General features: G+C 33.6%; 1 protein-coding gene across 1 annotated transcript in view; it reads right to left on the bottom strand.

Moving 5' to 3' along the window:
* Positions 1–21,208, bottom strand: part of LOC143248932 (32 kDa beta-galactoside-binding lectin-like) — a 68,539-nt gene that overhangs the window by 34,677 nt on the left and 12,654 nt on the right. The gene's annotated exons all lie outside the window — the stretch shown is intronic.

The raw sequence follows: 21,208 nt of genomic DNA, 5'->3' as shown, positions 1-21,208 counted from the left end.
CAGACTCTAACAATATATAACTAAAATATAGTAATATATAAGGCAGCCATGTTGAATATCTTATTTAAAAAATTATAAAAACATCCAGAAACAGAAAACTAATGAATGACATTATCATCAAATTGGGCAATATTCATTACTTCAGAGTGCTTAACTCCAAATTATCTCAGGAGCAGTTAGGGTAATACTGTGTTGCGCAATTGTTGTTGTGAGCTGTATTTTTAATATTCTAATGTGTGGTCGCTAGAGAGCGCATACATGACGTCATGATAACGAGAGATCTAGAAATTTCATAAAATATAAGATGGAATACAGAAACTTCTGCTACTGTGTGGAAATAATATTCAATGCTGAACGTAACCTTTGAATATCCAACGTTACTTAATTCTTAACGTTTCTTCTCAAAATTCTCAAATATTGAGCAGTTAGAAAAACATTACAGTCTTATAAACCATGTAGAAAAACAGCTGACTGACTGAAGCACTCTGCGCATGCTTTTTAGTCATTGAACTCAAACAGAATTGTAGAACCCACACAGCTATGGTTACATCTTTGGCATGTAAATTTGTAGGTGACACAAGACAATTTCAACAAAATATTGGCTTAAAAACAATTATAAGTTGAATTTGAGAATAAATATTTTTATTAAAACAATTTTAACTCTTTCATAAAATTATAAAGCCTATTTCTGTATACAATAAAATAAAAGTTCTGTTGTTAATTTTAGACATTTTAAAACCTCTTAATACTTCTTAATAGTCACTTATTCGTCGGCACGGTACACGAGACTGTGACTTTCTTTCCTGTTGCTCAAGACTTCTGCATTGTTGGAAGCATGTCAAATATATAAATAATAGCACAATTTAAATACCAGAATAAGTGACTTAATGAATCAATCATTTCAATGTTAGTAAGTTAGACAGTAAATCTCTCAGCGAGTTTGTTATCCATCAGTTAGTGAGGAAAGTCTTGCATGCTAGGCTTAAATTAGTTTTACAGTTTCTGTTGAAATGTAGTTTGTAAAGTGAGGCCTATCAGTGAACTTAACCTGTAAAAAACATTACTGAAAAAATAAATAAGTTCATTATCATTATGTGAAATGTTTCACTTAGTTTTAGCAAATAATCCACATATTAGCTGGATGCCGATATCTGTATAGAATTGGTGTAAATAATGTGAATTATTCTGTGAGTGAAAATGTTTATGAAACAAACATTGCCATTGAATTTATCTCAAGAGTTGGGTTGTGTGTGGAACCTCAATAAGATTTGGAATAGAATTTTGAACGAGCCTGATTTGTGAAAATATTTCAGATCCTTGGAAACATAGCAATCAGAACAACAACCCTTCAACTATCGTCCAGTGGCATGATGCAGAGATGTAACTACATAGTTTTTGTCAGTCAACAATTTATGTGAATGAACATTGGAAAATGTGTGATAAAGATCATCCACTGCTACTTATCAGTTATTTAATGGCAGTACATGAAGATATATGCATATACACCATTATCACTGATGTTCGGAAGAGAACTTAAAGTAGTTTTGGACCTTATGGAGACTAATCTAGAAGACAGTCACTCAGCAGATCCTAGAGATAAAATGAAAAGTTGCTGTGATGTTAATGCTAATAAAACAAAAGTTTGGGAATTATCATCACACATTGTACTGAAAAGAATAAATGGTCTGATTTACAGAATCCAGAATGACAGTAAGTGTAAGCCAAAAGCAAACTGGGTAATTTCAGAAAAGACTTTTCCAGCAGAAAGTCAACCTGACGAAGAGCCCAGGGTCCTTATCAAGATCACTTCCAGCAGATTCACTCAATCATAAGTAACAATAAAGTACAAGAGGCATTTCATATACATACTGTGTCAGTAAACAAAACTACCAAAAACACTTGCTGAATAGACAACGTAATATACTGTTTTATTTATACGTTATAGTTGTTCAAGAAATTAATATTTTAATTTAGATTTTTATTTCCTAGAGGGAGTATGCAATGACGTCAGGATAATGCTATATTTAGAAATTTCATAAAAATTAAAGCCGCAGTTAGATCTAGATGCTTCCCGTCATGAGTAAAAATAAGAGCATAATATAAATGAGATTGAATCAAATAACAAGTAAATCATTTCATATTAGTTATTGAGTTAGAAGGTGGGCAAGTCAGCATGTTTGTTATCCACTACATAGTTAAGAAATTCTTGCAATTAAGATAGGCTTACATTAAATTGAATTTTCTGTTGGAACATTGCTATGAGTTTAGGTCTACCAACGAACATAGCCTAAAGTAAACATTATTGAAGAAATAAATTAATTTATTATCATTATATTATTCTTATTAAACAATTCAAAAGAAGATGCCTAAAGAATTCGTTACAAGAATGTATCCTTCAAAAATAGTTACATTGATACCACAGTGACCAGTATGTACTACTCCTAGGTTAGTTAAGACAGTACCAACATTACATAACCTGAAGAGTGCTTAGACGAGTACTAAAAGTATTAAACTGAGCTCTTTAAATTACTTAAAGAATATTTAAGGTGTCACTAAGGCAAAAAATCAACTTTTTCAAGCTTGCACTAAAAAGATTCAATTTTACAACTAGAGTTCTGGTGACTCTTGAATCAACTAAAAATTCAACACAGCTTTCAAGCACCTTTTAATAGAGCATATCACACCCCATCCCACTTTATACGAGATGGGATGGCCACTACACCTAGGAGGACAGACTGATTACTATGCTCTTATTTCGGTAACCACTTTAACTCTTTATCAACCGCTAAGTGTTCTGGTCACTTCAATTGCCCATTTGTAAGTAAACTTTCAAAAATTGAATAAAAATAGTATATTGCTTCTATCAACAGTTTTTGCCATAAATATCACATTTTATCATTACATAATGTTCTCCAGTTGGTTTCAAAGAAAATTTAAAAAAATGTTTTAATTGAACATATTGTTAAATATATCGTGCTTAATTACAAATAGAAATCCAAAAACACTTTGTTCATGTTAAACAAAGTAGTATTATTAAGTATAAAGTGATAATCAAAGATAAATATCATTATCAACTTATCTTGTTTAACAAAGGTAATATCATCGTCATATTGAAAAGTAAGTGTGTCCGTGTTTTCTTTTAGCAAAGCCACATTGGACTATCTGCTGAGTTCACCGAGGAGAATCGAATCCCTGATTTTAGGGTTGGAATTCGGAGACGTTGAAAGGTGAGGTCATTATTCTCAGGTAAATCTTTGTTAGCCATAGTCAAGTTGTGTTTGTATAATTTATGGTAGAATAATAAGTGTTTCACTGAACTAAATAAAGTATTAAGATGAATGTAACTATGAGTATCGAATAGCTTAAAATAATACTAGAAATGTAAGATGAGAATAAAAATTTTGAATTTTCAAAACTGCTTCACAACAAAATTTGGGATAGAAATATTAAATTATATTTTACGTCTGATTCAAGTTAGTTAAGTGGATTTTTTTAGAGTCAAAAGGACAGGAGTCATCAGTAATACACTAATGATTTAGAAATGGTTAATGGAGTACAAAAGCACTAGCTTCCCTATATCCTCTCATATCTGCTGTGGACTTTGACAAAACTGTGCTTTCCACTCGTCTCATATAAATATAAAATGTTTGACATTTTTGTGTTTGAAATGCGTCAACTAGCCACAACTGAAACAAAAACTTCCTCTCTCTCGTTAGATTGCAATCTGTGAGTTCCTGCTGCTTCTGCTGTGGTACAGTTACCATGAATTCCTGATAAATTTTGATGACTTATTAGCACTTGTTGTAATTTCACTGAGACAATGGAAAACGTTGGTGATATGTGAGCTTTGGTTATGACTCTAGCTTTCCGAGATGAAAACACTTTCATAGTTTGTTCTAGCCAATTAACAGCTGCTACTTTTACTATAAGCTTCTTCCTATCTAATAGTTGGTTAAGTGTTGTCACCTCAAGCTCAGTTGCCACATAAACAATATTTCTTAAGATCTAGATGTTCTAATACTTACGAATTGTTGCATTGTGTTACTTTAAAGACTTTCTGTAAATTTTTCAATAAGGATATCATCACATTATGCAGCTTCTGTAAGGGATATGACTTACAATGTATGTGCCATAAACTGTTCAGAAGTAATGGTCAAATTACCCTTTTACTCTATCTGTATTTGAACTCAACCATACAGAAAGACTGTTTTTTTTACTGGATAAAAGCGCTACTCAGTTACGAGTGTGTCTCAGTCACTGATTATTTCCTCACAACATGCTCATTGGGTTCAAGTATAAAGTAATTTCACTTCAGTATCAGGAGTTTGTACATTTGTCCCTAAGTTAATCTACAGGGTGGCCCGTAAGTCCCTACCCATCCATATATCTTATGTATCCAGTGTATCTGTGTGCCGTCCCTCATTCTCGCTGCATAATATTATGCGACGCCATATTCTGTGGGACATTTTCCTCAATATAGTAGAGGTTATTGTTTCAAATGCCGCGGTAACAGCTGCCTTCAACTCATCATTAGTATTATTGAATATAACATAATAACATATGCATGGGTAGGGACTTACGGGCCACCCTGTATAATGACAGTTACTTGTCTGAAATGTTTAAAAAACTCATCCAAATTTTTGTTTCAAATCTACTTGAATGTAGAAAAATTAACTGCTTCATCTCACCATAAGTGAGATGCAGCTTTGAAAGCAGAACATCTTGGCCAATATTTGAGAAAACCACAATATTATGTATACTCGTTAATATTGGTAGCCAAAGATATGTGATATCTGTTTTATGTTACCAAAGTAACAACTTGCCATAGCAAAGTTATTTCACAGATCAGCATAGTTCTGAGTCTCCACTTGAACTCTGGGGGCCCACTTGGACACTCACATTTGTTCATTATTTTCAGTTTTCATCGCCCTTTTCTCATTGTCTCTACTAGCAGTAACACAACTTCAGATGATTGACTTGGTCCTCCTGTAGCAACACTAATCTTTTTTTTTTTTTTTTTGGTCATGGATAACAACAACAAGTATTAGAGTCAAACCATAATGATCTTCAATAGTGTATACCATGCAGACTTTCCTCCCTGGTTTCGCTGTTTCAGCATCTCTGAAATGCAAGACACGATGGTGACCCTCAGACTTCTGTACTTCCTGTCTATTGTATTTAAAGACTGGATAGAAATAGAGTCAACATTTAGGTTGTGGTTATTCTCCACGAACCTGCAGCTGGATCAAAATTTTGAACACATTATTTAGCATGAATAACTAAAGTTCCTCATCCACGGATGACCTTCTTTTACACGGTACCAAATTCAAAAATCGTGGAATCCCTTTTATCAATTTTTTCATAAGTCTTTTGCCTACTAAATGCCATTTTCCAATTTATATCAAAACTCAAACTTATGTTCTACAACATCATACAAAGAGCACAGAAAAGACCACTCATCAGAACATACACAAAGAAATCCTACACAAGGTTAGTTCTGGAGATTACGGCAACTAACTTGCAACTTCGCTTCATAATATTCTCAGACGTGGTGACTGATATTTTATAAGTAATAGCAGTGCTTGCTGTAACTACAGGTTCAGAATAAAATTTATAGTAGACCTAATATTAAATCTGCTCCTAGTCGAAGAAACAGACCAGATAATCAACTTGATAAAAAGAAAACAATATAATTTTATCCAGGTCAAAAATTTGAATTCCAATAGTTGAAGAGTGCAACAGACAAGAGAGACTTGAGCATCTTTCTCTAAAAGCTGAAAAGATTGTGCCAGAAACAATTCTTGGTAAGACAGAGTTTCAATCACTGCATACTAATTTTAACAAAACAATGCCTGTGAGAAGGCGTTTGGTACCCATCACTTAATCATCCCGTTAGCAAAAGAAGGAAAAACAGAGTCTTCGGGTATTTTGAAACCCTTAGGAGTGAGATTACTAAATAATACATTATTAACAGCCTATGTAATTCTCCTGTACTAGAGTACATGGACACGTCAAAATATCTGTATCCAATACATTTTTTTCTCTTTTTAAACTTGTAGTTTCTGCAATTAATTACACTTAACAAGGAAATCACTAGAAACAGATGAACTAAAAAAATGTCGAGATAAATGTAAATTGAAAATTTTAAGAGATCAACTTGTTGTCAAACAAAAGTAAGTACAGAGGTTGAGATAAAATAACTTCAAACATAATATTTGAATTAGTTAAGATAATCTTACATAACAAAGTGGACTAAATACTTGGCTATAAATTAATATTCAAGAATATTCAAACGTTTAATGATTAGTATGAATTACATCATTAGCTGTGTACCCATGTCATCAATAGCATTTTAGAATATGCTTAGCAGTACGTGAGAGGGCTCATAACACTTAAAGTTAAATTTAAATATCCACGGTGGGCAGAAAAAAGATACTTCATTTTGTAGCTTTGGGCTTAACAACAAGTAACAAAATCGTCCAACTTAAAAAATGTTTATAATTTTGAATAATTGTACCGATGCAGGCAAATGCTTTTCAGTTTCCAGATATCAGTTACATCTTAAAGATGTAAGTATAAATAGTTTTTCATTTATGTATATGTAGTTTAAAACACAATTCTTAACAATTACTCATAACTGGTATCTTGTAATCCATAGATAAAATGTCACATCGGTATTTTACTTGATTCATGGGGCTTTCCTTGCGGTAAATGTGATATTATATTTTAAACTTAAAGACTCCACGGAAGTATCCATAAAGTAAAGGTGACATAGTGTTTAATACCAAGTTCATGCCTCTATACAGCTATCCATAAAGCAAAGATGACATTGTGTTTTAAGCTTTAACCCCCGATGGATCAAATGTAATTAAATTTTAACAATATATTTCTTTACATCTTTAGATATCTTATCAACTTTATCATTTTGTAATTTTAAAGCATACATTTTAGATTTAAAATTTAAAAACTCAGACATTATTCTCATTTTACTGAAAACCTTTTTTTATTTTACTAAAAGAATACCACACTAATTATCATTTTAATAATTTAGTATCAAATAAGTTAATGTTTTGTTTCATACAGTTATAGCTATAATCTGTTTTTATTTCATAAATATAAGAATCAGTAGCTTGGTATAATAATTTTAAGTTATCACAATATATAATTTAATTAATCGATAGTGGAAATCATACGTCAATGTTCTCGAAAGATCTAAATAAACTAAATAAATAGATTCTTTATTACAATCTTAATATTTCACGTATTTATTATTTGTTTTGCTGTATTTATTACAACACTGAAATATACATCCACGAATAACTTTCTCAAGCATCAAGATCATATTATATTTAGTCAATTTTAATTCAACATCATTCGTTTTTAACATTGGATCCTGAGATAAACCATAATAGAAGCTTGGTCTATTTTGTGTTTTCAAACTAATATTTCTGAAGTTCTCGAAAACATTTATTAATAACAAAGTATCAGTTATTATGTTATGGTCAATCCTACTATTTGTTGGTAAAAGAGTAGCCCAAGAGTTAGCGGTGGGTGATGATGACTAGCTGCCTTCCCTCTTGTTTTACACTGTTAAATTAGTGATGGCTAGCACGGATAGTCCTCGTGTAGCTTTGCGCCAATTTCAAAACAAACAACATAACCAATTAAGTAATGAGCATTTATTTATTTAACATTACAGAAAGTTTATTTCTTTGTTTTATAATTTTCACGCAAGGCTATACTTTAGAGCTATCTGAGTTTTAGAATAAGACAACTAGCCGTTCCTAATTTTGAACCGATGGACTAGAGTACAGCCAGATTTACTTGAATTACTTTTGACTCACCAAACAGTTAAATTAAACTTTGAATCTTCGGATTTACAGTGTTGATATATTAAACACCTGGCCTTGTCCTTTTAATGAAAAGTAAAATTAACTCCATGTCTACAGGATTAAAGACTAATAGGTTTGAACTTTCTTTCTAAGGAAGGGACAAAAATACGAAAGTTCCTGAGTGTTTTTATTTATAGATGTGTGTAGTATTTCAAAGAAAGCCAAATACGCAGATGTCTCCGCTTTCAAACAACAAAAGCTTCATGGATTTAGTACATGGAAGAACGAACGTAGATGTTTGTTCTAAATGTTGTGAAAGATAGAAAACATTTTATTTGCTGAAGAAAATAGAAGAGTTTAGAAATGAATAAAAATATGTTTAAGTAGTATTAAATTAAATTATCTTTGTATCGACTGAAAGAAAAGTAAAAAGATACACGTACGAGAGCAAATCGACACACTTAGCGTCATGTAGATTGACAATTTTTGGCTCCTTGAATGTCAGATATGAGTCTGCTAAACCTACTCTAACACTCTACCATCTTACTTGACACCATCACAATGACAGTAGTATCCAAAAGTATCTCTACTCTTGTACTCCAGTAACGAATTTTACACAAAAGTAACGTAGAACGCAATACACTTTATTATCCCATAATTGAGTATGTGCTTTCCCGCAATGTAACTATGTTATAAAGGTATTAGTAGTATACATTACTGTATATTTTTCATCGTTGTTATTTCCAGTGCTTTTGCCATCGATATTACTGGTTAAGTATCATATATGGCCTGGTGGTTAAGACGCTTATCTCACAATCTGAACAATTGAACATACCCTTTCAGTGGTGACGAAGTTATGATTTGATATTATAGTAGTGAGATTCAATATCCTTTGGTAAAAGAATAGCCGAAGAGTTGGTGATATTGATTAGCTGCTCTTCCTCTATTCTGTCGATGCTAAGTTAGAGACAGATAACTGTTGTGTAGTGTGTAGAGTTTGTGTGAAATTCTAAACAAACCAATCTTGAATACGCATGTCAAAATAATTTTCTTTCCAACAGTGAAAGCTTCATTCAATCAACTGATACTTGATGTAAACCTATTATCGAAACTAGTTGTGTGTCGTTTTTTAAAACCTATTATTTGTGAAGTTTTCACTTTAGGGCTAAAAAGTTTACTAACTTTACATAAAAGTGTTGTTTGAAAATATCCAGATTTATGGATAGTATTATTAATCGGTAAAATATGAGATGACAAACTAGTTACGATTTTAAAAATAAAATTACATATTCGTTGCTATCTTCTTGTTTGAAATCAGTTTAAACGAGGCAGAAAAACTAAAAAAGTGAAGGTAAAAGTTTAAGACAATTTAATATATTTAATTTAGGTTAAGCATCACATAGACACAGTTATGATGTTTTCTAGTTACTTGAATACAAACCAAACATAGCTTGATTCACAGCTTTCTTATGTACACATATGTAAATATATTACATACGCCACCTTTTAAACAGAACATACCTTCATCTTTGGAAATTAGATTTAAAAAAAAATTTAGTAATGTTATACAACATTGTATTATGTCGTACAGCATTTCAAGTGTTTACCAGATGAGTCAGTACATGCTACAAACCCATCTGTAAAACTAAGTTACCATTTAATGCCATAGTTTCTCTCGGAGTGCCTAGCCATGCCTTTCATTTCTCTAGAATTACGTAACCAACACTTCCATTTAAAGAACAGTCGTAAGTACTCATTTCGTGTCCTAGACTCTCCTTTTTTCTCTCTCTCTTTTAGAAACTTCGTTTATTATTTGTACTTATCGACATCTGGTGGCAAGAAACCGTAGAATATTCAAGTGACGATTACCTTCTTCAGGAATTTTACTTTTGTTACTTATAAAAATACTGGTATAAAATACAAGTGTGTGTGTCGTTGTTTAAATGAACAGATTGTTACAAGCTGTTAGAAAGTAGCCCCTCCGCTAGTACAGCGGTAAGTCTACGGATTTACAATACTAAAATCAGGCGTTCGATAGCAGATAGCCCGATGTAGCTTTGCTATAAGAAAAACACACAAACATTCGTTATAAAGTAAATATTTATTTTAAGGATAAGATGATAAAGTAAACAAAAGAATTGAGCACTTACAAAACATTTAAAATACACTAATTTATATATTATTTTGTCGTTGTCTTGTATTATTCCACGAAAAGCTACTGGAGTAGCTAATTTATCAATAAAAGGAAGGTTGTGAATACCATCCACCATCAGCTCTTGGGTTATTTCTTATCAACAAATAATGAAATTGACGATAATGTTATTACGCCTCCACTGCTAAAAAAGCGAACATGTTGATTTTTGACCCTACAATTCACGGATTGCTACAAGCCCATTATATGACTTAAGATCTTTTCTTTAATTTTGTATAAACATCTATCTTTTGTTTTGATTATTAGGTTTAGCTTATTAATATTAGCAGCTGCGCTTGTTTTTCTCAGTCGTTATTTATAATTCGTGACAGGCCTAGCACAGTGGTTAGTAATTCCAATCCACATTAATATAACCGTGTATGCTTTATAAAAGTGACGATTATATACCACTATTTTATTACATTAGTTCAAACTTTGTTGGTGGTGATGTTGATGTATAAGTTCAAAATTAGAGATGGCTAGCGCAAATAGCCCTTGTGTAGCCCTTTACGCATGCAAAATAAACCACACCAAGCTTTATGACCTGGAGAATGTATATTAGAATGCACGTGGAAGAAATATATCTTCTTTATTTAATATCTAACAAAAATGGACAAAATATATTGTTTAACATATCGACAAACATTGTTTGTTTAGTAAATTTTGCGAAAAGCTGCTCACTTGTTCCTAATTTTGAAAAGATGGACAGGACGGAAGGCAACTAACTAGTCAATACTGCCAGCTCTTAGAATTCTCGTTACAAACGAATAGTGGGATTGGCCATAATATTATAACGTCCCTTCAGTTGTAAAAGTAAGCATGTTTGGCGACAAGTTTAGATCCCGCTACCCTTTGATTTTGGATCGCGTGCCCTAGCCACCAGGTCGTATTAAAGAGATAGGTAGATAAATCGATCGAGAGATAAATACAGACAACTCTACCCTACTGTAACAGAAAACTGTTAATTAAATTCATATACTCATATGATTTATTTGTAGATGCATAACGGCAGATAGCCCGATGTAGCTTTGCCAAAAGAAAACACACATGATGACGTGCATAATACTTTAAATAAGTTGTATAATTAACAATACCCAAAATAGCCTATTTTTTACAACAAAGATAACTAATTTTAATTAAATATATTTACATAATGTTTTGTAAATGTTCTGTTTCTCCATAAAGTACAAAATCAAATCAAGCGTAAAATAACACTTGCTAATTTTCAGATATCATTACTAACTATGATATTATAATTAATTAGGAATTATAAAATGGGATTGCTAAGTATGAAATATCATATTGCATGATAAAAACTGATCTTCTTTTTTTAAAAAAAGGCCTTAATATCTGCAGCGCAGGATCAAGGTTAAATTTTATAAGTTGACCCTCAAACAAAGGACGATAACTTCTGTAGTATCGTATTAAAGGCTTGGGGAAAATTTTTTAAGTAGACCCTCAGAATTGAATTTCATAAATATCTATTACTTACAGCTTGAACAATACAGAAACACAAGCAAGAGGTAGTTAACATACAAATTTTTAATTATAATTTTTATGATAAATATTAAGCGCTGACAACGATATTTTTTGTTGAATAACCAAGCAATTATTTATCAAAAACGTTGTAAGAAAATATTAAGGAGTAACTACAAAATAATAGGTTTTATACGAAATGCTTAAAACCACTGTTGTCATAGTGATACAGTTTCAAATATATGTTTCTAACAAAACACACAATTTCTTTTATTCTTTTTCTCATAGTCTGAGATCCCTTCGATCTAAGAGGCCCTTGGCAATTATACACGTTTGACTCACACATATTCACTCACCTAATCAGGTCAGGTTCTGATTTCTTTCATTTCAGGCCCTGCGGGTTAAGGCGTTCGACTCGTAATCTGAGAGTCGCGGGTTCGAATCCCAGTCACATCAAACATGCTCTCCGTTTCAATCCTGAGGCTGTTATATCGTGACGGTCAATCCTACTATTCGTTGGTAAAAGAGTATCCCAAGCGGTGGGTAGTGATGACGTTTTACCCTGCTAATTTAGGGGCGGCTAGCGCAGATAGCCCTCGTGTAGCTTTGCGCGAATTTAAAAACAAATCTTTATCTCAAGTTTTATTTGTTTTACCAAAATATTTATTACACACAGTTCTTGGTAGGTCAACAGCTTTCAAATTATGTCTTACACAAGTTTCTACCTCCAGTTTCGTTATATCTTTTATCGGTCATTTATTATATATCCAGTGTGGAAACGTCTAAAATTAATGTAGTCAGCACAATGTCATCAAAGTGTAGCAGTTCGTACATAAATAGTTTGTGGGTCTACATGCACGTGCACACAAAAAGATAGGACGACTCGGTCGTTTACCAGATGCGAGAAGATTCTTTGTACTATTTTAGACGTTTCAACACGTACTAGTTCTGCCAGTATTTTCTACTCCTTACTTTCAGTTTGTTCTTCAACGCTAAATGTGGTGGCTGTCGGATAACTTCATCGTGAAGTTAAAATGTTTATTTATATGCATATCTATCAATTGTTTTTCTCTATGTTGTCTGCAAGGTTTCTAGTATTCTGGGAATGAATACCATACGTATAATCCAGAAACTCGTAACGATTAGTGTCAAATTTCGTTTCCACAACCAGCGTTATACCGTTTTAGAAAAAAAACAAGTGCTTGTAAGGCGGTTTCAACCAAAACATCGTTTTCTTGTTTCTCTGTATTAAATAACATAGTCTTTTTAGGACATAAAATGAATTAAAATTATAATACTTAGCCAAAACCAGACTGATGCTCAGCATGTAACGATAGAGCCTCGTGTTCTGAAGATGAAATGTCAGTAACTCTTTTCTTAGAACTTTATTCACCATTCCTTGACTTTAGTTAACCAGTAATCTCCATTTGCCTCTCCTCCGAGCTACTTCCTACTTGAAAGTGTTGAAAACAAGTGGAAACATCAAAAGATGATCCCTGTTTTAAATAGTACCAAACAAGTGGAAACATCAAAAGATGATCCCTGTTTTAAATAGTACCAAACAAGTGAAAACATCAAAAGATGATCCCTGTTTTAAATAGTACCAAACAAGTGGAAACATCAAAAGATGATCCCTGTTTTAAATTGTACCAAACAAGTGTAAACATCGAAAGATGGTCCCTGTTTTAAATCGTGTCAAACGGCCCGGCATGGCCAAGCGTGTTAAGGCGTGCGACTTGTAATCTGAGGGTCGCAGGTTCGCATCCCCGTCGCGCCAAACATGCTCGCCCTTTCAGCCGTGGGGGCGTTATAATGTGACGGTCAATCCCACTATTCTTTGTTAAATGAGCATCCCAAGAGTTTGCGGTGGGTGGTGATAACTAGCTGCCTTCCCTCTAGTCTTACACTGCTAAATTAGGGACGACTAGCACAGATAGCCATCGAGTAGCTTTGTGCCAAATTCAAAAAACAAACAAACAAATAGCGCCAAACAAGTAGAAACGTCAGAAGGCTATCCCTATTTTAAAGTGTAGAAAAAAAGAGGAAACATCAGAAGGCAATCCCGCGCCTTCTTTTACTTACAACTATAAAGTAAAAAGGTTCACTTGGAATAAATGAGGTTGAGATGCGACAATGAAGGAATATTCAATGAAAGAACATCATCAAGGAATGTGTGTGTGTGTGTGTTGAATATTTATTTTATTTTTCACCAAGGTGAAACTGAAAAGAGGTAGAGGCCTAATGGATCTTTTGATTGGCTGTACCCTTTGCTGTGAAGTGCTAGTGAAGTATTCCCCTAGAGCATTGTTGCCTTATCTTAAAAGTATCGCAGGTTATTTTAAAGAGACTACATTCTTCCATCTTTTTTTACTCTTGAAAACGCGAAGAACACACAAATTAGTTAAAAATGAGCAAGATCTCTGTAAGGATTTTAAATAACGTTGATTCTACAAGAAAACTATTGCAAGACGGGGAAAGTGAGGAGGTGCAGAAAACGAGTCGAAAAGCTTGGCAAAAATGGCAAAGTTACATCACTTCTTGTTCGAAGCAGACCGTTTCACAGGAGAGATGTGGTTACAATTTCTACTGTCTGAATATGGTACATTCAATAAATTAAATTTAGTAATAATATTGAATTTTGCTTTTAAAGTAAATTATAGTCTACAACAAGAAATAAGAAATATCTTTAAAATATTTTAATCATAATATACTTCTCTAATTCAGGCTCAAGTGCTTATAATAGATTGAAAGTTAAATTATGCGAATCAGAAAAGAGCAGGAAAGTTATACAACAGCAATCAATATCTTTGTAATCTGTGTAATATATAGCAACATCAAGAAAATTATTTGGGATTATATTTGTCTCAAAATTAAATTGGATACTACACATTAATAACAAACAAACAGAATTTGGAGAAAAAAAGAAGCAAGTATTTAGTAGTATGACTAACACTAACCAAGGAGCTTCACCAGAAAAAACATATTAAAAATTTGCAGAATATACATGAGACCAGTCATATAACATGCCCACACGGCATTGATAAATAAACAAAAAACACACATCAGCAAACAGCAACGAATGCAAAACTGGATCTTAAAGAAAGTATTAAGTCCACGTTCAACAAATTTAACATTTCTACAGAACTATTCGAACATACGAACACTATCAGACTCCTAGATAACCCACTTCAGTACTATATGAGAAATATTGATAAAAATAAGCTGATAAGCAAGCTATAGAGTTGCATAATACACGATGAAACCAATCCTAGGTACTTCTCCTCTCTAAGAATCATAAATAAGAAATTTACAGACTAAACAGTTCTAGACTAACTAGATCCTAGACACTAACGTAGCTACATTCTAAAAGGGTTTGGTATGTACAAATAGGATTATGTGTGTGTATATGGCTGCTAAGCGTAACTGTGTTATGAACACATACTAATAGTTTGATCATACGTAAGTGAGGCCCTAGTGACACAGCAGAATGTCTGCAGACTTACACCTCTAGAAACCGCGTTTCGATAGGCGTGGAGGGCAGGACAGAACACAAATAGCCCATTATGTAGCCTTGTGCTTAATTCCAATCAATCAATCAGTCATACGTAAGCATTTGTTTGCTTTTCTTAATTTCGCGCAAAACTACACCAGGTCTATCTGCGCTAGCCGTCTCTAATTTAGCAGTATAAGACGAGAGGGAAGGCAGCTAGTCATCACCGCCCACCGTCACATTATAAACCCCCACGGCTGAAAGGGCAAGCATGTTTGGTGTAACGGGGATTTGAACTCACGAACTTTAGATTACGAGTAGAGTATCTTAATCACCTGGCCATTCCGGGCCCATACGTAAGTGAAGCTAGTAAAAATATACAAGTTGGATGGATATGACATGAAAAGGTTATGTTAATTAAAACACTGGGTAACGGACAAAATTGAACATATTGTGGGTAATGTAACAACGTAACAAGGGTTATTATCTGGGGTTCAGTAAGACTACAAACAAAATAACACTTCTAGAGAGGAAAAAAGATGTCAACCTTGAATCTAACCCTCCCTGGTTCAAAACATGGATCAAATCCCGATGAAGAAGTAACAAACATTATATGAAGATACATGTGACACGAATAACACGATTTAACGCTAACTCAGATGGACAGTCTGCTCTGTAGCTAGATATTTTATTACTGTCTATTTTAGTTATTATGAGAAACAAACCAAAATGCTAAAAATGTTTTTAGTCTATGACTTATAGAATTTTATTATGGTGTGAGGTTTGTTCGAACTCAGCTATTTAAAATAGCTGATACAGCAACGATGTAGGGATTATTCTATATAATATTTATATGTTTCTATATACGAGAAGTTTAATATGAATTTCGTTTCGTTTTGTACTTCTTAGTTATCATGCCAAGTTTGGACTGCAGCGATCAACCCGTTTATAATTCTATAGGATCCATCTTCGCGTATGCGCGACATGAATAATTTAGCACCAGATTCTTTATTACAGGATTTTATGTAAGGAAGTATGCGCATTTTTTAAAAACAATTTTCCGGTTTACGTAAGTTAATACTGTTTTTATACAGTATAAGGATTTAAATATAAAGAACGTTTAATTTAAAAAATTCTTAAACGTTCTAACACGCCTGACAACAATAACATCCTTCACAAACAGTATAATTATTACACCAAAATATTTACATTGAATGTTTAAAATCCTTTTGTCATAGCTAACTATTTCTAGTTCTGTTATTCCGGACCCGGTGATTCAACGACAAGTCTGAGAAATAATAATGTTAAAAACTGGGTTTCGATATCCTCGACTGCAGATCACAACAACCCTTCATGTAAGTTTGCGCTTCACTAACAAACTGACAAAATTTCATTTTCTACGGTGTTTAGATTAGGTAGACTAGAAACTTTGTCATTCTACCATGTGTAATATTGTAGAGAACATAATGTTGTTTGTTTGGTATCAAAGACAACTATAGAAAGAAAACGGTAATTCATCCTTATTTTCTCCAAGTTATTCTATAAACTTTTTCACATAACGTAAAGTTTTATATGGGAATTATTCTATGTTACAGTTTTTATTGTTTTACAGTGCTATGTAAAAGTAGTCATACCTTAAGAACAATATCACATTTTGACGAAATACAAAGTGTAAAAACGTTTTTAATAAACTTGTTTTTATTCAAAACTCTGATGATCAAACTTAAAACTTATGTGTGAAGGATTTCAAAATCAGCAAAACCTGCATTAAATATAAATTGAAAGTTTTGTGATTGCGTAAGTATTTAACTCCTAATTCAGTACTTGGTGGAAGCACCTTCGGCAATAATGACTGCTGAGAGTTATTAAAAATGGGATGACGTAATTTTTGCCCATTCTTCCTGACAAAATTGCTCCAATTCTGATATGTTCGTTGATGGATCGTTTATTGACTGCAATATTCAAGTCTCGTCATAAACTTTCTATTGGATTCAGGTCACGACTCTTACTAAAACACTTCATGATATTCACTTTCTTCTTTTGAAACCACTCCAGTGTGGCTTTGGCTGTGTCCTTCGGGTCATTATCCTGCTCAAATGTGAATTTGTCACCTAGTTTTAAATTTTTGGCTGACTAGAGCAGGTTTCTCGCTAGGATTTGTCTGTACTTTGCATCATCCATATTCCCCTCAATCCTGACAAGCTTTCTAGTTCCAGCTGATGAGAAGCATCCTGATAACGTGATGCTGCCACAACCATGCTTGACATTTGGAACTGTATTGACTAGATGATGTGCTGTGTTGGGCTTTGAATTTAGACCAAAAAGTCCAATTTTTGTCTGGTATCACAAAACCTTTTGCTACATCCCTTCAGTATCTTTTATATACTTTGTCGCAAATTCCATACCAGATTTAAGATAAGTATTTGTCAGTAATGGCTTTTTTTTTTTTTTTTTTGCAACTTGCCTATACAGACTATCTTTGTGTAGGGGCCGAGATTTTGTAAATGTATGAACACTGACTCTCATCTCAGTCATGGAACATTGCACGTCTTTTAAAGTAACTGTTTTTTCACAGTGGTATCCCTAATCAGTTTCCTGTTGTCCATCTGTTTAGTTTGGAAAGGCAGCTTGATACTGGTATTGACTGTGTGGTATGAAACACGTTCTGCTTTTTAATGATGAACTTCACTGTGCTCAAAGGGATAACCAGCGACTTCGAAGTTTTCTTGTAACCTACTCCTGATCTGAGTTTCTCTACCATTTTATCCTTAACTTGTTTGAAATGTTCCCTGGTCTTCATGAACTGTGGCATGAATAGATACATTTACTCTGAAATTAAGTTAAACCAGTTTAAATACACACAGAGACATTAATTTTGGGACCTTTCAAACCAATCTTTTGAAGTTGTCGTACCAAAGAGGTTGAATAATTAAACAGTTAAAACATTCTAATTACTTAAATTAGCACTTTATCTAATTTTCGTAGCTTTAGTGTGTGTGCTTTCTTATAGCAAAGTCACATCGGGCTATCTGCTGAGTCCACCGAGGGGAGTTGAACTCCCAGTTTTAGCGTCGTAAATCCGTACACTTACCGCTGTACCAGCGGAGGACTCGCAACATGGAGTAGATTTTACATAATAAACTCCCAGATGACAACAAAGTATGAACACTTTACAGAGGATGGTTCATACCGTTGTAAAAATTTGTATACATGGTAGCATTTTGTTTATGATAAAGTTTTATGTGGGTATTATTTTGTATAGAATAATAATTTATAGAAGGTGATGTTTCAGTCAAGATAATGTTTTAACTATGGTGATGTTTTTCAATACAAGCTAACTAACTACAACAAACTAATATTTTATTAAATTCAGCTTCCACTGTTGAATTCTGCATCAAGGTCGTATTTTGTGACACGTGCCAACGTGACGCTCCTTGCTCCACGTGTATTAGCTGTTTCTTTTTAAAAGAAATTTAACCCTGGTAATTTCTACACTATCCTGTTGCCACCTAGGTGTATACCGATATTTATAAAACTATATAAACAACAAATAAAGGCACAATAAAGATTTGTACGTTTAACACCAATTTCTTTAAAATTGATTTAATTAATTAATATAAGTTCATCACATTTTATTATAAGTTATTGCACCTTCTTTACAGTGACGTGGTTTAGTTACTGCTTAAACGATTTAACAAATGCTTAGGTTTGGTTTTGTCTGTTTTGAATTTTGCGCATAGCTACACGAGGGCTATCTGTGCTAGCCGTCTCTAATTTAGCAGTGTAAGACTAAAGGGAAGACAGCTAGTCTTCACCACCAACTCTTGGGCTACTCTGTTACAAACGAATAATGGGGTTGACCGCCACATTATAACGCCTCCACAGCTGAAAGAACGAATATGTTTAATGGGACGAGGATTCGAACACACGACGCTCGGATTACGAGTTTAGTGCTTTAATCACCGGGCCATGCCGGGTCTACTTAGGTTTACCAATCATAGTAACACAGGCTTGCCAATTTAAACTTCATAAAAATTGTTTTGGTTTTCATAACGGATTTTCCTTATATATCAGCTACGAATATTTCAAAAAAAATTTTTTTTCTATCATGCGATGATTTTTTATAATTTTTTTTTTCAAATTGGGGAGAAAAATAAATTCTTACAATTTTACCACAAATATAACATACTGTGTTTGGGCCATTTACACAACCTCTCGTTGCCATAGCGACGAATAAATAATATTTAAAAGTTGTTGTTGTTGTTGTTTTGAATTAAGCACAAAGCTACACAATGGGCTATCTGTGATCTGCCCACCACGGGTATTGAAACCCGGTTTTTAGTGTTGTAAGACCGCAGACATACCGCTGATCCACTGGGGGGCAATATTTAAAAGAAAAAACGTCAAAGTGCATGCACAAAGAAATACTATCCAGAAATGACACGTATAATTAAGCCCAACGTTATTGCTAAAATAACTACCACAAGGGTTGAGCTTACAGAGACGACTGTGTTTACACGATGTTTAAGACTGAATGAATATCTTTTTTCAAACATATGGCCAAACAGAGCGAGTATTGTTTTCTGCTAAGAGTATTAAGATTGCGTAGCCCGACATGGCCTGGTGGGTTAAGGCGTTCGACTCGTAATCCGAGGGTTCGCATGCCCGTCGCACCAAATATGCTCGCCCTTTCAGTCGTGGGGTGTTATAATGTGAAGGTCAATTCCACTATTTGTTGGTAAAAAAGTAGCCCAAGAGTTGGTGGTGGGTGGTGATGACTAGCTGCCTTCCTTCTGGTCTTGCACTACTAAATTAGGGAAGGCTAGAGCAGAAAGCCCTCGTGTAGCTTTGCGCGAAATTCAGAAAATAAAACAAACAGTATTAAGATTGCGACATAGTTAATACATAAAATAAAAGACTAGAGGCCACTTGTGTGGTTGTCACGGAAACTGTAAAGAGTAAATGGTCTCAGTAACGTCTATTTTACACGTGTTTGTAACTTCCAGTAAAGATGGTGTTGTTTAAAACCTTAATTTCCGTATCAAGTTATACGTCATTGAAATCTGAAAGTCCATTGATTATTACCCAATGATCCAAGAAGAGACTAGTTTTACTGAATGTTTCAAGCAATATCGATCAGTAAGAAATATCTTACCAGCTAGATCTAGAATAATAGAAAAATATGTAAAACTGTATGTTTTTATAATAACCTTAACGAGATCTGTTCAAACGTGATCTCAAATCTTAATTTTAAATGAGGATTCTTCACAGTGGTTCTCCAAATACCTGAACTTTTCATCAATTTAGTTTCATTTCTCATAACAAGTGTTGTGCACCTCCTGTAGTTTCTTAGATCTTATTACAATTAGCCTATAAAATGATGAAACAAGTTTCTCTGCAATTGTGGAGTCATTAAAAGACATTTTATAAATAAGAGAATTGCTGCTATGGAATGGCCAGGTCAATTACTTGATATAAATCCGATTGAGAATTTAAGGGCTGAGTTAAATCGACTAATGAAAGATTGCAGGACAAACACGGAAGATTAATTGACATCCTTCTCTGAGTACTTCAAAAAGTTTATCACTCAAGAATATTTGCACAAACTCATTGAGAGCATTCACGTTCAACATTAAACAGTCTGAGAGAAAACTTACTACATTTTCGTCTGTCTTCAGTTTGTTTTCCTGCTTGATTTCATCTCTTGTTTTGTCCTTTTGAAATAACCCTCACCTGTTATTTTTCTGTTCCGTTCAGTGACGGCGCCAAGGTGGGCTTCTGGAGGGGAGCTTGAGCCCCTTCAAGCTCCCCCAGTATTTTTACCTACACATATTCATAAAATATATGGAAAACACAATCGTCGTTGTTGCTTAACAATTAACATCAAAGAGACATAGATCTGTAGAACTCAACGTCTTCATCAAGATGGAAGTATGTGTCATGCGTCCCATAGCGACGTACTGAATGCACTGAAACTCATGTGCTGTATTGCCGTTCCGTGTATAATGCCATTCTATCTAGAAGTGCCTAATTTAATGTAATGTAGTAGTTACATTATTGTAACAAGTGCTTATCACATTTATGATAATAAGAACAATATCACAATCACAGTTTGGCCTGTATGAATAATGTGAACTTATGAAGAAACCAGCCTTTCTGTGAAGGTCAACTGGGTGGAATTTAGGTGAGCTTCCTCTTTTACATATACGCATATTTTCA

Source organism: Tachypleus tridentatus, chromosome 4, assembly GCF_004210375.1.
Source record: "Tachypleus tridentatus isolate NWPU-2018 chromosome 4, ASM421037v1, whole genome shotgun sequence".
NCBI lineage: Eukaryota > Metazoa > Arthropoda > Merostomata > Xiphosura > Limulidae > Tachypleus > Tachypleus tridentatus.
This window is presented reverse-complemented; position numbering and strand designations above follow the sequence as displayed.